Below are 23,269 nucleotides of genomic sequence, written 5' to 3'. Positions count from 1 at the left end.
CCATAGGGGACCTGTTGCCCATCCCTACTGCCACACACACCCATAGAGGACCTGTTGCCCATCACTACTGCCACCCCTACCCATAGGGACTCTGTTGCCCATCACCCCTGCCACCTCCACCCATAGGGCTTATGTTGCCCATCACTACTGCCACCCCCAGCCATTGGGCTTATGTTGCCCATCACTACTGCCACCCACACCCATAGGGGACCTGTTGCCCATCACTACTGCCACCCCCACCCATAGGGACTATGTTGCTCATCACCCCTGCCACCCCCACCCATAGGGCTTATGTTTCCCATCACTACTGACACCCCCAGCCATAGGGCTTATGGTGCCCATCACTACTGCCACCCCCACCCATAGGGACTATGTTGCCCATCACCCCTGCCACCCCCAGCCATAGGGACTATGTTGCCCATCACTACTGCCACCCCCACCCATAGGGACTGTTGCCCATCACCCCTGCCACCCCTAGCCATAGGGCTTATGTTGCCCATCACTACTGCCACCCCCAGCCATAGGGCTTATGTTGCCCATCACCCCTGCCACCCACACCTATAGGGGACCTGTTGCCCATCACTACTGCTACACACACCCATAGGGGACCTGTTGCCCATCACTACTGCCACCCCCACCCATAGGGACTATGTTGCCCATCACCCCTGCCACCCCCAGCCATAGGGACTATGTTGCCCATCACTACTGCCACCCCCACCCATAGGGCTTATGTTGCCCATCACCCCTGCCACCCCCAGCCATAGGGACTAAGTTGCCCATCACCCCAGCCACCCCCAGCCATAGGGACTATGTTGCCCATCACTACTGCCACCCCCATCCATAGGGACTGTTGCCCATCATCCCTGCCACCCCCAGCCATAGGGACTATGTTGCCCATCACCCCTGCCACCCCCAGCCATAGGGCTTATGTTGCCCATCACCACTGCCACCCACACCTATAGGGGACCTGTTGCCCATCACTACTGCTACACACACCCATAGGGGACCTGTTGCCCATCACTACTGCCACCCCCACCCATAGGGACTATGTTGCCCATCACCCCTGCCACCCCCAGCCATAGGGACTATGTTGCCCATCACTACTGCCACCCCCACCCATAGGGCTTATGTTGCCCATCACCCCTGCCACCCCCAGCCATAGGGACTAAGTTGCCCATCACCTCAGCCACCCCCAGCCATAGGGACTATGTTGCCCATCACTACTGCCACCCCCATCCATAGGGACTGTTGCCCATCATCCCTGCCACCCCCAGCCATAGGGACTATGTTGCCCATCACCCCTGCCACCCCCACCCATAGGGCGTATGTTGCCCATCACCACTGCCACCCACACCTATAGGGGACCTGTTGCCCATCACTACTGCTAAACACACACCCATAGGGGACCTGTTGCCCATCACTACTGCCACCCCCACCCATAGGGACTAGGTTGCCCATCACCCCTGCCACCCCCAGCCATAGGGACTATGTTGCCCATCACTACTGCCACCCCCACCCATAGGGACTATGTTGCCCATCACCCGTGCCACCCCCAGCCATAGGGACTATGTTGCCCATCACCCCTGCCACCCCCAGCCATAGGGCTTATGTTGCCCATCACTACTGCCACCCCCAGCCATAGGATGGGTGATGCGCAACACATCCAGCATACGCCAACATCAGGTATGTCAGCAAAATACATCCCCCTAACATCATGACAACAGTGTGTAGTCTGTGACAAATGCCCACAACAGTGATTATGACTTCCAACATACAATGTAACTAACAGCACATGTGTGACCAACATATGAGTGTGACATACACAAGGCAAGCATCACTATAGCACTGGGGCAATGGAAAAAGAACACCCCCTCACTGTGTAGAACAGAAGTTAAGTGTGGGCTTCCAAAATGCAGCAGATGTTGAGCATTGTGGTGATGGGGACTATACCCCCCCTCATCACAGTGACCAAAAGGTAAGTGTCATCATGGTCAAAGGTGCAAATAACAAACAGCATGTATGATCCCTGCTCCCAACACATTAAACACTTCAGGGGCAAACTAGTGGTTGTGTCCCATTCCCACAGAAATGTGGTGAGGCTAACAGTGCTGTGAAAACATAACACACTCTCAGCCATGTGCAGACAAGCACCACACATGGGGGCTGACAATGCATACAGTGTACAATGACATAAGAGCAGAAGTGACCATCACCAAGCATGCACACATCTCGAAAATAGATACACTAATCAAAACAACATGTGTAGACTGTAGGTGTCACCTCACAAACACACATTCCATGCCAGCAATGGCACCTAACAACCCGGATGAATGTGCACAATGATGTGATATGACTCACAGGGACAGCAGGCAAAATCACAGAAACAGCATCCAGACAAAGGCCCACAACAGCAATACCAATGCACTGGTGCAGATGCACAAACACAAACAGGCAACCTCACACTGCATTTCTGACACAGCATGTGTGTGTGTGTGTCACAGTATCCCCAGGCAACTACACAACACATAAGGGGGGCTGAACTACAGTGACACAGATGTGGACACAGTGCCACACAAAAGTAAACCATCATTGGGACACCCTCTGAGGGCAATCAGGCATTGGGAGATGAGAGGGAGCACAACAGACACATGTGCCACAAGCTGGAATTAACACAAACTTACACAGCAAGAGACTGACACACAACACCACTACCCCCAGGGACCAGACATTGGGGTGACACAAGCATGCATGACACCTCCACTGTGATGACAAAGGCAGATGGCGTACAAACTGGGAAACCCAGACATGTGTCCTGTGCCACAAACGTACATTACACATATACAAACACAAATCGCTCAGCATGGCCCCTCATCCATGGACAAACGGGAGCTAGGGGACCATCCATGCAAACATTTACATCAGTCCACCCTCAACACCACACACTCTGAACTGCAGCAATGTGTATCTGTGAAGTCCACATGGACAGGTGACATTGCACATGCACCCATGACAAACACAGGAATGTTGGGAGGAACTAAGGTGCACAGACACATCACAAAAGGATCGTTTACAACCCTAGGGAATGACCGACATACTGCACAGTATGCAGTACATGGCCATGACCTCAAAGCTCACGTAACCTTCAGAATCCCTGCCACAGTCCCAGGACAATGCAGAAGCCAAGGAGAACCACAAAGCACACATGCTGACACCTGCCAGCATCACAGCCATGAACCCGACAAGTGGGAGCAGTCACACAAACATATAAATGTCTCATTCACTGCAAGGTACCACCTAGGGACAACTACATGATTTAGCAAATAAACAGGTGCCTTGGGGAACCCTGACTGTGTCCCATCTGTGTCTGACAACATCATCACCACTCAGAACTGACAAATCCCAATGATGATACACCAATTAACAGTAGTGTGTCATGCACCCACACATCTGGTAGCACACTGGAAAAGTAGTGGGATGAACCCAGTACCACTCAGCAAGCATCAACAACAGGAACATATCAAGGCAACACTGTCTGTGTATGAACAGGGATGTGGACACACACACATGCTCATACAACACACACCATGGGCCCAGGCCATGTCACTGGACAATACACTTACTTGAGGGGACCCAACTCCTGTGGAAGCCCAGCTGTGCCAAACATATTCCCCGTACGTCTCACTCATGTCTGCAGAACACTTGGTCAGTCAGCCTTCAGTTACCACACAATGAAGGCTCTGGTCATAACAGCCTGGGTACGGGAGTCTCCCCTTAATCATCTGCACATACCCAAAACATATGTCTAGCAAGTTGCACAGAGGACCCAGTTGCTCCCATACTAATGATGCCCACACCTGTAGGTCCAGTGTTGAGGAGTAGGCCTGGGCGTAGTTCGCGAAGTAGCACTTCGCGAAGCTACGCAAAGTGAAGTTCGCACTACGCGAGCTACGCGTAGCACTTCGCGAACTGCGTAGTACCTTGTTCGCACTGTGCCAGATGTCGTTTTCAATGATTGCATAGTGCGAGCTGTAGTTTTCTGCTGCTCGAGTAGATTTTTACTCGAGCTTCAGCTTTCTCAACGCGAACTGGTAGTTTCTCATCGCGAGCGGTCGCGAGCATACGCGACCACTCGCAATGAGAAACCTGACCTCCTCGCGTTGGGAATCTCGCCGGGAGGTTTATTTTCCATGCTCGCGATCGCCAACTTGAAGTTGCTGATCGCGAACAAGGAAAAAGTCTCGCCAGGATGTCATTTTGCTTGCTCGCGGTCGCCAACATGACGTTGAGGACCGCGAGCAAGCAAAAAATGACCGCAGCACTACGCAACACTACGCTACGCGTGTTCGCACAGTGCTACGTGCAGTTCGCGTAGTGCGAAGTAGCGCGAGCTTCGCAAACTCCGCGAGCGTAGCGTAGTGCTTTGCCCAGGCTTATTGAGAAGCAGAAAGTATGTTGAAGTGACAAATTGGACAATGGGAAGCACATCATATGTGCAGGGGTGCAAGCCAGAGATTTGACCATGCAAATGAAATGTTCACAGAGATGTCCACAAATAGTTGATCCTGACACACCCAGGTAGCTGCAAAGGATGACATGGATTCCCACCAGAATAGGATACATATCTCATGGACCACAGGGAGTACCTCACAGTAACACATCAGTATTCAACATTGAAAACCAAGCATCACAGGTGCAAGGGCATGTTAAACATCATCAACATAATGTACAGCTAAATCAAGTTCACAGGGATAAAGAAAAAAGCTTTATTCAGCATATTAAAAGTTAAACGTCTGTTCAAACAAAAGGCCAATGGCCAGTCCATGTCCAAATGCCAAGGAGTGAAGTAGAGTGACAACTGTCACACCTTGCTTGCCTGCACTGCTAAGGACCCGGATCATCCCCTCGGAGGGGCATACATGGGGGCAGGCCAGGCACCGCAGGGACAGGATCAGGGCACAGCAGAAGGAGGAAGTGAAGGGGTGGTGGATGTGGGTGAGACACTTGCAACTGCAGTGGAGCTGACTGAAGTGGTGGGTGCTGTCACAACTGTGGGGCACAAGTCAGATGGGGTTGGTGCCAGCACAACTCCAGTGTGCAGGTCAGATGGAGTGGATTGGGTCACCACTGCAGTGCCCAAGTCAGACGGGGTGGTCGTGGACTCCAATGCAGTGCCTACATCCATGGGAGCGGAATGGGGGGCTGGTGAGGTCGGCAGGGCGGGGGGGGACACGGTCCCCACATCAGTAGGACTAAACGTCTGACCAGGTGTGGAGGAGCAAGTGCCAGGGGGGAGGGCCTTAGCATTTTGTGGATAGTGTATCTGTGGGTGGAGGAACCCAGGGCAGGGAGTGGCGGGGGAACCTCTGGAGTGGTGGCCTGGGGGATGGAGGATGGAGACTTTGCCTTGGAGCTGTGTAGTGACGGGGGGTCTTGCTCATCTTGCGCCGGAGGGACTTGCGGTGGGGGTCTCTGTCTGACTGCACCTGGGGGATGGTGTCCGGGTATGAGGGGCACTCCCCACTGTGTGTGGGGACTTCCTCTTCCCCTTGTAATCTGGATCTGCTGGGTCAGTGGGGAAGAGGCCATGGTCACAGAGGAAGAGCTTCTGGGGAGATGGGGTTGCAGGTGATGCAAGGAAAGGGGGCTGGGAGGGAGAGGTCTCGGAGGACTGCGGAGTGGTCGTGGATGACTGTGTGTGTGTCTGCAAACCAGCTCCTGTGAGTGTGTATTCAGTCCCCTGCGCTTGCTTGTGTGCACGTCTAGACCTTGGTTTGGGTCTTTGTGTGCTTGGGACAGGTAGGCTGCTAGGAATCGTGGGTGGTGCAGGGGTAGGAGGGTTGCGGGACTGTTGGAGGAGGGACACTGCTGCCGTCAGGGAGGAGGCCACGGACTGATTGGTCCTCTGTAGGGCAGACATGCCCGAGGAAATGCCCTCCATGAATGACACCAGTTGTGTCAACAGACCTGTGTGTGCATGGAGGACCTTCAGCATCGACGCCTGTCCTACATGGATCTGTCGAAGTAAGTCCACACACTCCTCACTCAGGGCAGCAGGGGACACAGGGGCAGGGGGTGCGGTGCCGGGCACGAAGGAGACATGCTCACGAACACGGGAGCCCACAGGGACCTCTGGGATGGGAGCCGATGGAAGGGTGGTGATGGTGGTGGTGGTGGTGGCAGGGACAGCCTCACTAGCTGGGGTATGGTGGCTGCTGACACCCGCCTCCACAAGGGAGTCATCCTCAGAGCTGCTGTGACCCTCAGCTGGGGGGGATGGTGCTGACGACCCCTCTGTGTGGCTCCACTCGCAATCCGTGCCACTGGGTCCACCCGACTCCTGTCCTTCTGTCCCTGTAAGGCTCTGTGGCTCCTCCTGGTCCATGGAGCTGTCCCCTCCTGTGGCCGTGGATGTATCTGGATAGGAATAGGAAGTAAGAGAACAACATCAGTCACCTGCACCGACTGCACACACCACAGTGAATACATCACATCACAGGGCAAGCCCTGGCATCATCAGCTGAACACAGCTCAAAGTGCCAACACTGTTTAGGATAAGACAATTGTCATTCTCAACATCAACCATGGCACACATATCCCTCCTTGACTTTCACACAAATGTCTGTTGCATGTTGGATGCTAACACCCCAATGTGCCAACATGCTCCACCCACACATTAGTTGTACATGCAAGTGAACATGTAGGAGTATGTCACTATACACACAGCACATCTCTGGCTACTGAATCAGTACAGGTGTCGTCCGGATAATGGGATGGGCAGAGACTCATTTCACATGCTTGTGATGCATCCCAGCAGCACACACTATGATGTCCTCATGTCCTGATGGGCAATGCCACAATGGTGTTCATGGTGCACACTTGAACACAATGCAGGATCACCCATAGCAAGTTAAATGCCATGGCACTGGGATGCCCTGAAAGTCAGTCAACACTGTCTCCTGTCACAGGGGCAGGGCATCCAGACAACAACAATATGCACTGGCTCACAATCCTAGCTCAGGGGTAAAGCTAACTCTGCAGATGACCGACGCACTTGCCCATCCCATGCAAACAACATGTCCAGGAGCCAGAAGACCCCACATCATGCAAATCAGACATCTGAGTCTCTGCAAACACAAATCCCTGTACATTAACACGTCACAGTCTGCCATGCATGTAGCCCAGCTGCCTGAAGGGCACAGTTGCATACACCATTGCGCGCTGTCAGATGATCACACACCTATATGTCACACAGGTTTTGTCTCTCACAGTCACATCTCAGATGTCATGCTGACCCTCTGAATGATGGACACCCCAGTTGTACATACCAACAAGCCACACCCTAATGACACAGAGGCAGACACCTGAGAGCACATGTCACTAAGCACAACCTGCAATTTCATACACAGGAGTGGGATTACAGAGTGTTTCTAAATGCCCTTGAGTAGGCATGACTAGCAAGGTCTACGTGAAACAGTGTATGATCCTGGACAGTAGTCAGGTGGCTAAGCAAGTGTGACATACTCGATATACATGCTCCTGAAGCCCAAAAATTGGAGTCCCCTGCTGCATGGGTTTGTTTGGAATACCCCAGCCACAATTTGCGAGTCAGACCAGCAATTGGAACACATCTCAAGGGCACACACATATCACATGTCAGATCTCAGGCATTGTGTAAACAATTGACCCACCCATGAAACACACAACAGAGTCACGGGAACAGATGCTGACCGGTAGCTGAAGCATAGCTGACTGCAGGGACACAGTGCCTTAGTGACACAAGCAACAGACTGTAGGAGCCACACCTGTGGAACATATGAGGAGGGTGCATCACACAATTGGGGGACATGAGTATTGGACTACAAGACCTACGTAATGTGGAAGTGTGACCAGGCCAAAAGACTGCTATTAGCATGTCAGACATAGTACAAAGATCAGGCATGGACTTACCCCCTTCCTGCTGCTGTCTGGCCTTCAGCTGCCTATGCAGGTCTGGGAAGATCACCGCCAGTACCCGGAGCATGTGGGGAGTCAGGGTCCGGTGTCTGACCCTCCTGCGTGGAGGTGACAGCTTCAGCTGGACTCTAGCTATCCTCCAGGTCCAGCCTGAAGGTCCTGCCACCTCTTCTGGAAGTTGCGGATCCGGTGCTTGTAGACCCCCACCAAACGAACAGCCCGGGCGATGGTCAGCCAGATCTCCTGCTTCTGGTGGGCATTAACCTGTGAGGATGACAAAGTGAAAAGTACATTAACACACATGCCCCAGATTTGTGCAGCACACATTTGGATATACATGTCATCATCACAAAGGGAAATGAATTACACAGGTAGTGCAACCATGGGGAAGGACAAATCACCTGCATGTCTGACATATTAACAATGCCTGGATAGTTTAAGCTTGCACTAATGCACTTTAGCAGCAGGAAACCTATTCAGTACATGTACCTACACACTTTGGGGGATGAAAGTAGTCAGTGAGAATGCTTGCCACTGGTGTACACACTGCTAGTCCTGCTAGTCAGACAACAAGCATAATTAGGAAGGCAGTGGACTGCACACTCACCTGCTCCCCTGTTTTCCCATAGAGCTTGCTGTACTGTGGAAGGAGCCTGTCCAGCAGGGCCTGGTTCTCCTCCTCAGTGAAGGCTGGGGCCCTCTCCAGAGAACGTGCCATAGCAGGAGCCAGAGGATGCAGAGACAGCAGCAGTGGTAGCAGGGATGTGTTCTAGTAGCATGTAGTGCGGGCAAGTGAGCTCCCTGGGGGCCAGCCAGCCTTATATCTGTGCTGCAGAGGCAGACTCTGTGCCATGTGTCCCAAGTGATAGGTCCAACACGGTTGCATTCTATGAATCTGGCCAATCCATTTAAATGTACGACTCGTACATGCCTTCCGCATCGTTCAAATCTTCACCTTCATGGAACACTTGAAATTGCAACATTGTTGTAGGCATCCAACTGAATTTCCAGTGCACAACTCGTACAAGTTTTGAATCCGCATCCGTCTCCATGACAGTCCGGAGCCAATGGGTGCGCCCGGCTCGCTCAACTGACTGTACAATGCGTATTTTGAATATACACATGCACCCGTCTCCATACGATTCAATGACAAAGCATACGATTGGCTCGGACATGACCCGTGCAATGCGTACGCATTGTCACCCGCATCGGACCTCATTGCATTCAATGACAAAGCGTACGCACGGCTCGGTCATGACCCGTGCAATACGTACGCATTGTCACCCACATCGGACATCATTGGTGTGACTATTATACGGATGCAACACACATTTACTGACCAGGGACACCTGTGCACACTTACCACAATACAGCATTGGCCACACAGTGTCCCATGGCATGTAAGGCTGCATTCCCTGGGTGTTTGTGGGGGGCACATATGTTTTTTTGGCTGGCACTTTGTGCAGCCACTCCCAGGGTGTGCACGTGTACATGGGGGCAGAATCCTTTGTGTGTTGTGCACATTACCACTGTGATGTGCAATTGTACGGTAATGGGCATGAGTCACGGACACAGTGTCAGGTTGGATATGTTTAGGACAGGTCACATACACCCTGAGTCCTGGGGGTGATGGCATGTACGTCACAGTGAGACCTGTAGCCACAATACTGATGTGCACCCACAGTCTGTGTGCATGTTATGTCTCAGATGTGTCTGATCAAATGTGCCCAATGGGTGACAGTCTCCACATCCATGTGGTATATGCATCACCCTTCATGGGGTGTGTGTCTAAGAGACGTACATGTAGGGCCAGCAGGAACAACAGTGGCCACTACCTGTGGGACTTTTGCTTGCCTTGTGGTGTGTACGTGATACGCCATGTCCATTGCTGTGTCGATGTTGCAATACAGGGACCCTGGGTTTCTGCATGGCAAAGATCTGTGATGCCTGGGAGACATGAGGCCTCACTTGTCACTGTGGTGTGTGTTTAGAACGTTGCAGCAGCACATAGGTTGGGTGACACAGCCAGATGATTGGCTATTGCACTACATGGGACTCATGTGGACATGTGGAATTGAGATGTGAGGTGGTGGTCATATAGGTGACATATGTGTCCATACCCAACAGCACAAACCTCAGTACATTGTGTAATGTCATGATCTAGCATGTGATATTGATTGTGGTCATGGCCATATGGGTGGATGAACTGACAATCTTCCTTTGTGCATCTCTGTACTGCAGGGCACCAGCTGTCCATCGGCCGTTGCCAGACCTTGCAACCATGCAGGAACGCGACTGCATCACACGGTACCGCTTCACCAGGCCACTGATTGCGGAGTTGGCGGAGCAGTTGGCGCCACATCTTGCACCTGGCCAGACATACCCTACAGCACTGACCCCAGAGGTGAAGGTGATGGCAGCCCTGCACTTCTTTGCTACTGGTACCTTCCAGTACACTGTGGCTACTGCTGGTGGGATGTCAAAAACGATGTTTAGTCGGGTGCTACGCGATGTCTTGGAGGGGATGTTGCATTTCCTAGACCTGTATATCAAGTTCCCGAGCCCAGCTGAACTCCCTGAAATAAAGGGTGCCTTTTATACACTGAGGAGGATGCCGAACGTCATTGGATCTATTGATGGGACACATGTTGCCCTGATAACACCACAGGCACATGAGCAGGCATACCGGAACAGGAAGCACTACCACTCCATCAATGCTCTGGTTGTCTGTCTTGCTGACATGACTATTACACATGTGTGTGCACGGTTCCCTGGTTCTGCGCATGATGCCTACATTATGAGGAGTAGTCGTATTGCAACGCTGATGTCACAGATGCCAGCTCAGCATGCCTGGCTAGTCGGTGTGTACTGACTGTTTCTCATTGTGTGTGTTTTTCAATGTTGTATTCCGCACTCCTACAAAAGTCAGCTACTTGTTTATTTTTGTGTCTGTAGGTGACTCCGGATACCCCAACATGCCGTGGTTGCTGACACCCCTCAGGAACCCTGTGACACCAGCCGAGCTGTGTTACAATGAGGCACATGGTAGGAGCAGGAGGGTGATTGAGCGGACATTCGGACTCCTGAAAAGCCGCTTTCGCTGCCTGGAAAAGACCGGAGGGGCCCTCCCACATGAGCCTGCAAAGGTGTGCAAAATAATCCTTGTCTGCTGCATGCTACACAACATGGCAGTGTGGAAGGAGGTGCCTCTCATCCAGGATGACGAAGACGATGGCCAAGCTCCGGCACCTGTGGAGGATCCCGGCCTGGGCCAAGATGCCAGTGATGATGAGGATGAGGGTGACGTCTGCTCACAGCTCATCAACAACTTCTTCACCTGAATGTGAGTTTCCAGGGTTGTTATGTGAATGTATGGAGGTAGCCTGGAATGTGTTGTGCCAGCTCTGTTGCTGTCTGAGTGTGTCTGTGTGCCACTTGAATGGATGCGTGCTGTGATGTGTCCGTTCAGGTTGTGTGTACTCCACAATAGGGTAGTACTGCTAACTAGTGTTTGTGTAGGTGTCTTGCAACATGTTTTGTGCATGTGTATTGCATTTCGCTCCTGTTCTTCTGTGCTTTTGAGTGTGTCTTGTGTCTGTCCTTCACAGGGTACTTTGCCTGTTGTTTGGTCAACACTGACCCCAACATACAGAAGCCAACACCAGTGTGGAAGTTGACAATTCCCATCAACTGATGTACCACACATCCCTGGACTTCCATTCTCCAACACATTGAGAGCGTGTGTCCACCGTTACGTAGAATTACTGTGCAACTATTGTGGAATAAACGTGTTGCTGATGTGTAATGAACCTGTGCTACGCTTTCTCATGTGTTTGTCTGTCTTCCCACATCTGAGTGACATATGCTTATCTCACCTGTGGACTTGTTACCACTGACTGGGGTTGGTGTTGTGTCTGTGCATGCCAATGCGTTTCAGGTCTACATCATTGTGTGTGATGAGTAACATGGCCATGGTGAGAATGTTTTGTGTTGCCATAGTGGTAAGTCTCCCTCACATGTGTCACATCATCATGACTCACCTTACGTTGGTCACATTGTTGCAGTATTTGGCATACACAATGTTTTGTAGCAGATCGACATCTCCCTGAACATGACAAGTTGGAATCACAACAGAGGCAAGTATGGTGTACTGGTGAGTTTATGTACAAACATGTGTGAGGGAAGTGCACAGGATGGTGGGTGCTGTACATTGGTTTGGGAATCCAAAGTTCACATTGGAGTTGGAAGTGCTGGTAGATGAAATGTCCAGAGTAAAGTCCACAGTCATCTGCTACATTGGCCCAACATGAACCCTCCATGTCATGTGGGCGAGTTGTGTGCGATTGGACAAGGTGAACGGTAGAGGCCCTGGGGGATGTGCTGGTTCATCTGCCTCTCACTTGTCCTTCTTCGGACGACCCCTCTTCTTCCGAGGGGGTGGGGATCCTCATGTGCAGGCTTCTGCGGTGCAGGGGACTCTCTGCCATTGTCCTTTTTTGTTTGGCTACAAGTCCAAAGTGAGCCCCTGTGCTTCACACAGCAGCACCCAGTACGGGGTATCTTTTGCTGATATTTCAATGAGGTGTGTGTCAATGCATTGTACCCGGTGAGTTGTGTGAAGTTTGTGTTGGAGGGGTGTCTCCACATGCTGGTAAGTATGGTCAGGGCTGTCAGTCCTCCTTCCGAACATGAAACGTGCTTCCATTGTAGGGCATGCAAGTTGTCTTTCAGGATGTCAGTCAGTGGTGTCCTGCTTCTGATTTGCACACAAGTCCTAGCAGGGCCTTGTGTTCCCCACAGCAGGACCCAGTGTCAGCCATCTTGTCAGTCATTTTCCACTCCCTGTGATGTGGGCATGTTTCAGAGAGGTCTTGATGGGCCAATCAGGAGGGGGAGCATTATCTGTGACTACAGGCCCCATCATGCTTTTGGTTACACTCACTTCACCTGCATCCCCACTATTCCTTCCTGACAGTCAGCTGCACTGTAAGGTGGTGTGTTTGTGGTGGAAAACTGTCTGGCAGGGTCTATTTGGCTTTGTGCCACTGGCTTGCTCTATTAGTTTGTAGGTTGGTGCATGTCATGACACAGTTCACAGTCAGTATGAGATGGCAGGTATTGTGTTTGTCTGACTGGCATACACATCGTGGTATGATTATCTATTGGTTAGTGTAGCTTTGCTTGCGGTGCATGGTTTCACTGTCCCCTTGCCACACAATTTTGGGTATGTTGTTTGTGTACTCACCAGGCTCTGGGATGTCTGTTAGGCCATGGACGCTCTCTGGTGGTAGGATGTCCCGCACCTTCTCCTCCCAGGTCCTGAAGTAGGTTTGGCAAGAGGGCCACCGCCGGTGCACTGACTCAGGGCGTGATCGTTTTCAATTAGTTATTTGACCCTCCTGCGCACGTCATACTACCTGTTCTGGATATCGTCCTTTGTGCGCCTTGCTGGTGCAAGAGCGTTCACCTTGTCGACAATCCTCGCCCACATCTTGGTTTTCTGTGAGATGGGGGTCCTTTGGACCAATGTACCAAACAAAAGTGTCTCTACTCTGATGATCTCGTCTACCAGCACTTCTAACACACTATCTGTGAACTTTGGATTCTTCTTTGGGGGCATGGTGATGGGTGGTGGTGGTGAGGGATGTGTGTGTGAGGGTGTAAGTGAGGGTGGTTTTGTGTTGGTTTTGCTGGGTGTATGTGTGTGTGTGCTTTTGGATGAGGTGCTAATGGTGAGGGAGTTGTGTGATGGGTGAGTTGTGAGTGTGTCTGTGGTTGCTGTATACTGGTGTTTGCTGCTGGCTGTGTCTCCTGTTTGCAAGGGATGATGGTAGTGATTGTAGTCCTTTATATAGTTGGAGTTGTGGGCGTGTCTTTGTCCCATGTTTTTTTCTTTGGTATTTATTGGCTTTGTCATTGCTTGTTTGGTCCTTTTGTCTTTTTTCCTTTGGGTTTTGTAGGCATGAAGGAGACGTTCATGTGACGGAAACGGACGCTGCTGTTGTCTCATGCGGGTTTCTCCGCCTCGTTCACACTGCCTATCTTCTGTGTTTGGTATGCGTCGGTCGCGGCGGTCTCTATTGCTTGTGTGCCGGGTTGTCTGTGTGTGTCGGTCGTGCTGCTTGGTCTCCGTGCGAGTCGGTCTGGTTTTACACGCATTGCAGTCGGTCGGGTTCATTCCGGGTTTGTGTCGGTCGGTGAAAATCGCGGCGGTTTTCCGGCAGGATCACTATTTTCCCTACGGCTCGGTCGTACGGCTTGTATTCCGTACGTGTCTGTTGTAATTCACTCGCGTTGCATCGTACTGCACGGGTCGTACGGCGCTGGTCCGTGTCAGTCGGTATTCGGTCCGGGTCCGTGGCGGTCGGTTCGTCTTGCGGCCGTAATCAGAATCGGCCCCTAAGTGTTTGGGAATAGAACGAGCATTAAAATACATAGCACTCAGTGGCCTAGGAGCATTAGGCTGTTTGAAACAATGAGGTATATTAACTTTTTTGGGAGTAGAGGATACAACTAGACAATATATCTGAGATGCTGAGTATTTCCATTTTCCGTGCTTCAGTGAGTTTTACATTAGGGAGTTTTAGATTTTTTATTTCCTTACTTGTGTATTTTAAAAATGCCATATTGTCACAGGATCACAAATGCCCCAGGCGAAAGATTACTAAATCGTGGAGAAACAATGAAACAAAATACAGGGGTCCTGGCGGCGATCAGGCGCGGATGGGCGCAGATGGGCTTGCCTTTGGCGCGCCTTCGGCGCACCACTGACGCACCGCTGCGCACGTCCGCGCCCTTCTCCCGTTAAATAGGGAGTGGCGAGGAAAAGCTGTAGCTTCCGGTGACTGACTGTAGCTTCCGGTGGTGCAACCGGAAGCAATAACTGCCGAAAATGACCCTCCGTTCAATCAGCACAAGCCGTGACGGACCGGGTTCAAAGGCAGCTACCTAACCAATGCAAATATGCAAGATGAAAGGCTGGTGAGTACGGCGCAATTTAAAATTATTAAAAACAATGCCCAACAAATCTTATTTCCTCGATAGTATCGAGAGCCAGCTAAATTATCCTCACGATGTACAAAAGTGCAGCAAGAATACTAGATCTTTCAGATACTGCTGCGCGCGTCCGCACCCTTCTCCCGTTAAAATAGGGAGTGGCAAGGAAGAGCTAGAGCGCTGACTGCAGCTTCCGGTGGTACTACCGGAAGCAATGACTACCGAAAATGACCCTCCGTTCAATCGGCACAAGCCGTGACGGACCGGGGTCAAAGGCAGCTACCTAACCAATGCAAATATGCAAGATGAAAGGCTGGTGAGTACGCCGCAATTTAAAATTATTAAAAACAATGCCCAACAAATCTTATTTCCTCTATAGTATCGAGAGCCAGCTAAATTATCCTCACGATGTACAAAAGTGCAGCAAGAATACTAGATCTTTCAGATACAGCTGCGCGCGTCTGCGCCCTTTTCCTGTTAAAATAGGGAGTGGCGAGGAAGAGCTAGAGCGCTGACTATAGCTTCCGGTGGCGCAACCGGAAGCAATGACTGCCGAAAATGACCCTCCGTTCAATCGGCACAAGCTGTGATGGACCGGGGTCAAAGGTAGCTACCTAACCAATGCAAATATACAAGATGAAAGGCTGGTGAGTGCGGCGCAATTTTAAATAATTAAGAAACAATGCCCAACAAATTGTATTTCCTCTATAGTATCGAGAGACAGCTAAATTATCCTCACGATGTACAAAAGTGCAGCAAGAATACTAGATCTTTCAGATACCGCTGCCCATGTTATCCTATGGCCCCCCTGTACACTTATTGTAGCCGGTATTGGAAGGAGGCTACTGTAGGGATACATAAGCTTGCATTTATATGTCCATATCTTTAATATAATGCACCCTGCCTCTTGGGCTCAGGCAGCCTACCTTAGGAGTGACTGGCATACATTAAAAATAATGCTGTGACCTTGCCACTCATGGTGAGGGCAACATAGAGTTTGGGTATTTTTCACCACTTCTACTGTCTGCAATGGCAGGCCTGGTGACATCTCTTTATTTGGGTCAATCAGGGTGGCATAATCAGTGCTGCAGGCACTGGTGACCCCTTTTACTTCTGTGCCCTGGGTCCCACTGGTACCAATTACCAGGGACTTATAAGGAGGTTAAAGTCCTTGCCATTGGGATTACCAATTCATGTGCATCATATTTTATGGAGAGAACACTGGCAATGGTCCTGGGCAGCAGGCCCCAGTGCACTTCCTGAGTCACAAACCGTCACCATTGGAGTTTAAACAGGGCAAAAACAGTAGGGGAAAACCTGCAGAAAGCCTGTTTCCTTAGAAAAGTGAAGTGTTATATTTGTTCAGCATCTACCCAGATTGCATCATAATGTACCTAGGACAGTAAAAGCAACACTTCGGCACCATCTGTCTCATCCAGCAGCACCTTCCAGACCAGTGCATCTTTGTAGAGGGGAAGGTTTCAAAGATATAGAAGCAGACAGAGCACATCAATGAATCATATCCCACAACTACTGAAAAAAACAGCAGATAGATCACTGGTTCATGCTCAGTTAAAAGGGTTTTCCAAAGTTTATTTTTTATTCATCTTCCATTCACCATGTGTGAGTGTCTGTCAATTCCATCGATCCTCTGATAATGTTTTGATTAAAATAATTGTTTTTTCCCCTCACGATTCTCACCTCTTCCTGTATTCTTGAATACAGATTGATTATTGGAATTTACCTACGGCGATTTATTGGATGACCATACCGACAAAACCACAGCTTATGCGGGCAATTATTTCGGGAAGTGAAATCTTCCCTGACATGCCATAAAAAAGTGGGGAAAGATCCACTAATCTGTATTTTTTTCATGTAGCCAGACCTGAGATCTACTTTTCATATGACGCTTTTTTTTCTTTTTTTTTAAGAAAAACCCTCAAAATCGGATTTGGCTGGCCACTCAAGATGGCACCTGCTTACGCGGCTCACTAGTAATAATTTGGCAGTGAAGACGTGATAATATTCCTGATGACATCACGTATGTGGCATACCAAGGACGTGGCTCTCTGTTCAGATAAAACCTAGCATGCCTATGACTTCTGCATCCAGGATGGTGGAGATGAGTAGGCTCAATGCAGGGACTACCGGAAGTTCAAATAAGTGATATAGCACCAGCGGAGTATCATTAGACCCCCCCATGAGTTCTTTTATGACTTACTTTTGGCATTATGCTACTCTGCCATATCTCCCCAGATGATGAGTGGGCAGTCTGGATCCCACCAGTCCCAAAGAGACCTCTTACTCCATGATCAGGGTGAGCTCTAAAAATTGTGTGGGAACCATAGCAAAACGCTTGGTCCACTAAGAATGCTTTGAGTCAGTATAATGGCATCAATAACCACAAAAAAAAATGCTTCTTGGCACCCCATTTACTAAGTTTTATAAGTGCATCATGGTGTTTGTTACATGAGTGTTAGCATGCATAAACAACAATATGCGATACACGCTATCTTTCACCAACAGAATTATTTACAAGAATGCAGGTATCATTTTGAAAGATGTAGAGTTTGAGTATTTTGCACCCCGTCTGCAGTCTGCAATGGCAGGCCTGGTGACATCTCTGTATTTGGGTCAATCAGGGTGGCACAATCAGTACTGCAGACCCTGGTGACTCCTTTCACTCCCATGCCCTGGGTCCCACTGGTACCATTTACCAGGGACTTATAAAGTCCTTGCCAATTGACGTTACCAATTCATATACATCATATTTTAGGGAGAGAACACTGGCACTGGTGCCTGGGCAGCAGGCTCCAGTGCACTTTCAGAGTAAAAAGCCATCAGCATTGGAGTTCAAACAGGGGCCTGAGACCTAGGCATGTCAATGATCATTCCCAGATTCTGACACATTTCTGTGAGGTGGAGTAGTGCACCAAGCATGCCTTTGTATTGATATAGAACCTAGGTCTGTGTCCTGTGTTCATGACATTAGGCTGTAGTCACAGAATACTGATTTTATGGATTAATAGTTCTGACCAGACCTGTTTCCTGTTGAGGAGGAGTGCAGTGCCTACAGGTCCCACATGTGTATAGTTATATTATGATGTGACACCCAAACATTTGCATTAATATCCTGTGCACGTGTTAAATGTGAATGTGTGTGTGTGACGGTATGGATGTTAGTGAAAATCCATGTTCTGGTGAGTATGGTTGCTGTGACAAGTGCAATGTATTTTGGATTGCCCCGGGTGTGAAATAAACACAAGGTGGAGGACAGAATACAGGTTCTGGAGACAGCTATGGCAGTGAATTTCCCAGCTGAAACAAGGAGTCCCAGACCCTGAAGGGAGGGAGGATGGACACCGGGCAACCTATATCTATTATTTGATGATCTTTTTGCAGGGGATTGCTGTTTAGTGATTCTTGAGAGCCGCCATTTGGTTGATGGCAGTGGAGAGAGGTGAGTCATAAGAACTTTTGTTCAGTGACCGTAAGGTTCAGAGTCTTCACTCTTCATTGTACTACTGTTTTGGGTACGCCTGCTTGCAGCCAGTGTCAGGACTACCTGCTGTGAGAGCCATCACCTTGCACAAACGCTATGTCAGCACTGCAACCAGGAAATTACATTTGAGAAAAAAACACCCCATACCAGTTCATAGACTTTAGACATTGGGTCAAAACAACCTGTCTGGAAAATGAGTGGAAAGGTGGGACACAAACCATCTTAGTTTGCTATAGTTTCAAGGATTTCACAGAGAACTTAAAAAGCTGCTGTCAACTGGGGCTGGTATCTGTCTGATAGCCGGTCTCCAAGAAGTGAGGGGACATCGCCTCAGACCTGTGCACCCTGCTGGATGGTTTGGATGTGGACGATGCCTGTATGTCTGCCTGCCTGCTCAGAGAGACAAGGAGAGTGCCTTACCCTACAGGAGGAGACACTGTCTAGGAGGAAAAGGTCCGCCATATTCCTGTTGTGTGGAATACCCATAAGAGCCAAAGTGTACTGAGAGTGTAATGGGTGCTGACCCGAGCTTCAAGGGGTCACCTAACTTTCCTGCTTGGTTTATGTGTGGAACAGTATGAAGCATGGACAGCCCTCAAACGAAAGCATGTCATCTGGCATCACTGCAGATTGACCTTAAGGACCTGTTGTTATGTTGCCTCAACATGCTGCACATTCTGTGAGAACTGACAACACCGATGGAGCAGAGGTATCCACAGGGCCTGGAGGCCGCGACTGCTGAAGGACTATGGTGCTGTTCTTTGCCAGAGGCAAGATCGAAAAGGTGGGCCCATTGTCTGCAACCCTGCACCCGTTGATGGAGACGTCGACTATGCGAGTGATAAAAGAGCACCACCGATCCCCACACCAAGCTGTGTCCTTACGAAGAGGTAACATGAGGCAAGAAATGAAAAGAGTGAGAGACTTGCAATCATAAGCTTGCATGTTACGGAGATTACCGAATGTCAGGGTGTACTCTGTTTCTCAAGATATGAACAAACGGTATGGTGTGAGAGCATTAGAACATGGCTTGAATCAGTAGTTTTGTTTGCAGAAAAACTATCCCTAGAGCTGGTACAGCATGTGCCTAATCTGTGCCAGCCTCCCTTCACTGCATACGTTAAAGCAAAGGGTAAACCCACAAATCACTGGGACCTGGGTAATCGAGCAGTATAAGGGAGAAAGGGTCCCAGGATATACAGACTTATTAAAAGCTGACACAAGAGCAATCACAAAAGAATACAAAAAGAATACAAAGAATGCTTCCAAAGTGTTATTTAATCACACTTTGGGAAAGTACACATTTGCTAATAAATACAATAGGCTTTGATCAAATAGTGCGGGGTGCCAAGGAAGGGAAAAAGGTGGATAGTGATTTGAGTGAGGTATGGGGGGTAAGTGACATATAAATTATAAAAACGTCACAATTTAATTGCAAGGCAGAACAATTTCAAGCCATAACATCCAGATCAAATTCATTGGATTGAATAATAGAATTATTTACAACAACCATGTACAAACAAGAACACAGTGTACATTACACTGTTGGCAGTACTGGCAACAGTGTAATGTTCTTTTGTGATTGCTCTTGTGTCAGCTTTTAATAAGTCTGTATATCCTGGATCCCTTCACTGCATGTCATTTCAACCCTTCACTCAACCCACGTCCCAGTCCTTAAAAACTGAGTGGCAAGCCACCATGTGGCACTAGCACCCTGCTCTTTAGAAGTCCAAAATGAATTTCAAGCCTTTTGTCTTTGGGAAGGCCCTTTCTTACCAAGGGTTTGCCTATATATGGTCACCAACCCCACAGTACTGACTTCCCATAACAACCATCTGAACAAAAGTATACATAAGGTTTAATTTATTTCATTTGCTTGATTCGGTGGTGGCACGATTTGGCAGATCTGCCATAAGAAACCTTCTGGGAACAGAGGAAGACTCAGGGTGCCATCCAAGGAAGTCTGAAACAAAAATCACTGGCAAGGGAAACAAAAGATTTTTCTATGCCAACATGTCTGGGAGCAAACACACTGGTAGGGCACAGGGGCTTCCAAAGCCAGCATCTCTGCTTCTGGATCGAGGCATTAAGGCTTCATTGAATTGAAGAGCAACAGCTTGTCGGATCCCATTCTCACATTGTCTTGTACTGAAGACATGAGGGGGTGAGGTCAAAATTGTATATTCTGACCCCAAGGTGCTGTCTGGGCTCGAAGAACACTGCCATGACCCCTCTGGTCTTTGTTCTTCGTATGAAGAATACATAGATTGGCTATAGGCTCTTGAAATGTACAGACAGTGATGGGGGAAGTGATGAGGCATTGTCTGGATCACTCAGTACTAATCTCATTACACCTCTTTCTTCTTGCTCATGCCCGCTTCAAATGTGTGGTCTTACTGATTCAGTGGAAGCGGGTTTGTGAATCTAGTTGCATGTCTGCAGCTCTAGCCGCTAGACCACATAACCTCTCAGTATAAATAGCGATCACAAAAGGGATATTGGTTGATTTTTCACGAAATGCAAACATGTCTTGTTTTCACCTGACATTGTTTGATTACATCCAAATCGTCCATTCTGTGCGTTCTGCTGTTTGCTTTGCTTCCACCCCTCCTCACCTTGCAATGTACTCCCCCTAAAGTAAATACATCTGAGGTAATTTGAATCCTTCCAAGCCCGCGTTACTCATCATAGCATTCAGGCTCTCAGGAGGCCTCGATAATGTGAACGGACCGTCTTTCAAGATACCCGGGCGCCCCAGCTCTCAGGTGAGTGAGCTCTTCCCGTCGTTAGCCCAGTCGCAGCCTGTCGCCCTTCCTGCCAGATGGCCTCCGAGCTCTCCCTGTCCGCGCCCCCCGTCAGGGGCGCTGAGAGACGGCTCTGACCGGCACGGACCGTCGCCTCACTGAAGGTGGTGGTGATGTGGTGTCCCAGGACTTCCAGGGGAGCCTTTCAGCGGCCGCCATTGTCATGTTAAAGTGCTCTGTGCGTTTGAGCTTCTCACAGGGCGTCACACCCCTCACCCACCACAGACTACCCACTCCACGGAAGCCTCCCCAGCGAGGTGAATGAAGGTGCCAAAATGAGTAAGCGTAAACGTGTCAAAACCCTGTCTTTCAAGTCACAGATTTTTTTTTGTCATCAGGTGTGTTAACTTAATCAAACTTAATTAAACTGCCTGACAACTACAATTAGATAAAACGTTCTAACTACAGTAACTCCCTGGTGTCCCACAATTTAGACATTTGGAACTTTTAGCCTACCAGCAGTCCGCTGGATCGGAGGAGGCCTTTAAAATTGTTTCATTTCAGAATTTGCAAAAAACGAAAACGCCCGCGTTTTCCACGGTCATGTCATCAATCAGTTTCTAATATCTATCAGCCCTATAATTTCAATTACAATTATTAAGTGTGTTGTGACAATTGCTTCAAATCAAACAAACACAACTGCATCTCCTAGAAGGCACTATGTTGTCAAATGAAAGGCCAGGGTGGAAAATGTGGTGAGCTAATGACATGTTGATATGGAATTCTGTGATAATCTTGAATTAGTCAATAATTATGAGGAAGAAAGTGTTTCGAGCAAAGTTTGTACCCTCCCTCGCCTCGAGGCCAGGTCAGGATGTAGTTCAAGACACAGGGGACCATCTACATTGGTTCTTGGTTGAGGTGACAGTGCACCGCGTCTGTGTACTCTTCCTCAATTGTTTTAGAAGCATAACTATTTAGTGGGCAGATGTGTTGTAACACATCCAGCCAGCCCTGACTTTCTTAACCAAAAGCATTTACATTCTGAGAGTTGAACATCATCAGTTTCAGTGCTGTGGGTATTATTAGTGCAGGAGGTACAGAGACACAGGGGCCAAGGGGTCGTAGGGGTGCACTCCACTCCATTATGAATGTTTTTGCTACCCATCTGGTGGCACTGTGGCTCACTACACATGCTTGAGTTGGGGCCAATGATCCTTGCTACACGTCTGATAAATCCGCATTATTAATATATGAGTAGAACGTTCAGCATGCAGTATGGTTCCTTACAAAACACAGAACTGGCCGTAGAGTCACATATACAATGCGCGCACATGGTTGGTATGTTTGAGAAATGAATATCACTAGTTTGTGAGAAAGCAATTACAGTCTCTAAGAGGTGGGTCTGAGGGCAGTCAGAGTTGCTAAGAAAAAGAATGATCTCATATTAAGCATTGCTTGGTCACGGTGTCTCAAGCTATAAATCAGTAGGTATTGAAACTTTTCCATTTCATATATTAGGAAGAACAATATGTGGTTAAGCACTGTTTGAAAAGTTGCAACTAAGGCAAAAAGTATTTCTTTTCTGTAGACTGAGACTTATAGCAGTTAGTAATATTGACCATTTATATAGCACCCACCAAAAACTGCATTGTCTTTAGGCGCTATTTAATAATACCTGTTGTTTCAAAGCTTAATATGTCCACAGTTTATCGAGTGGGAAGGATGAAAATAAACTTGTAAGGAAAGGACTCTTTTTTCATGGTCACCTTCCCAACCTTTTGGACGGATGCTGCTGGTATTTGTGACTCTGAAGAGCGCTGGGACATGCAAGACCAGCCCCCAGTGCATGTGCTCCAACGCTCTAAAGTGTATGTTGAATTGGCTAATCCCTGTTTGGCATATTCACTTACCTATAAGTCACTAGTATAAGATACAACGTGTGTTCAGGCCTAGTATGTTAAATGTCACTTCTGGACTGCAGAATCTAGTGTGCCACTACTGCAGTGACAAAGTGAAAGTATGGCTTTAGGTCTGTCTCTGCAGTCTAGACTGGCAGTTTTTAAAACTGCCA

Source organism: Triturus cristatus, chromosome 8 (genome assembly GCF_964204655.1).
Source record: "Triturus cristatus chromosome 8, aTriCri1.1, whole genome shotgun sequence".
Taxonomy (NCBI): domain Eukaryota; kingdom Metazoa; phylum Chordata; class Amphibia; order Caudata; family Salamandridae; genus Triturus; species Triturus cristatus.
Note: the sequence above shows the minus strand (reverse complement) of the source record.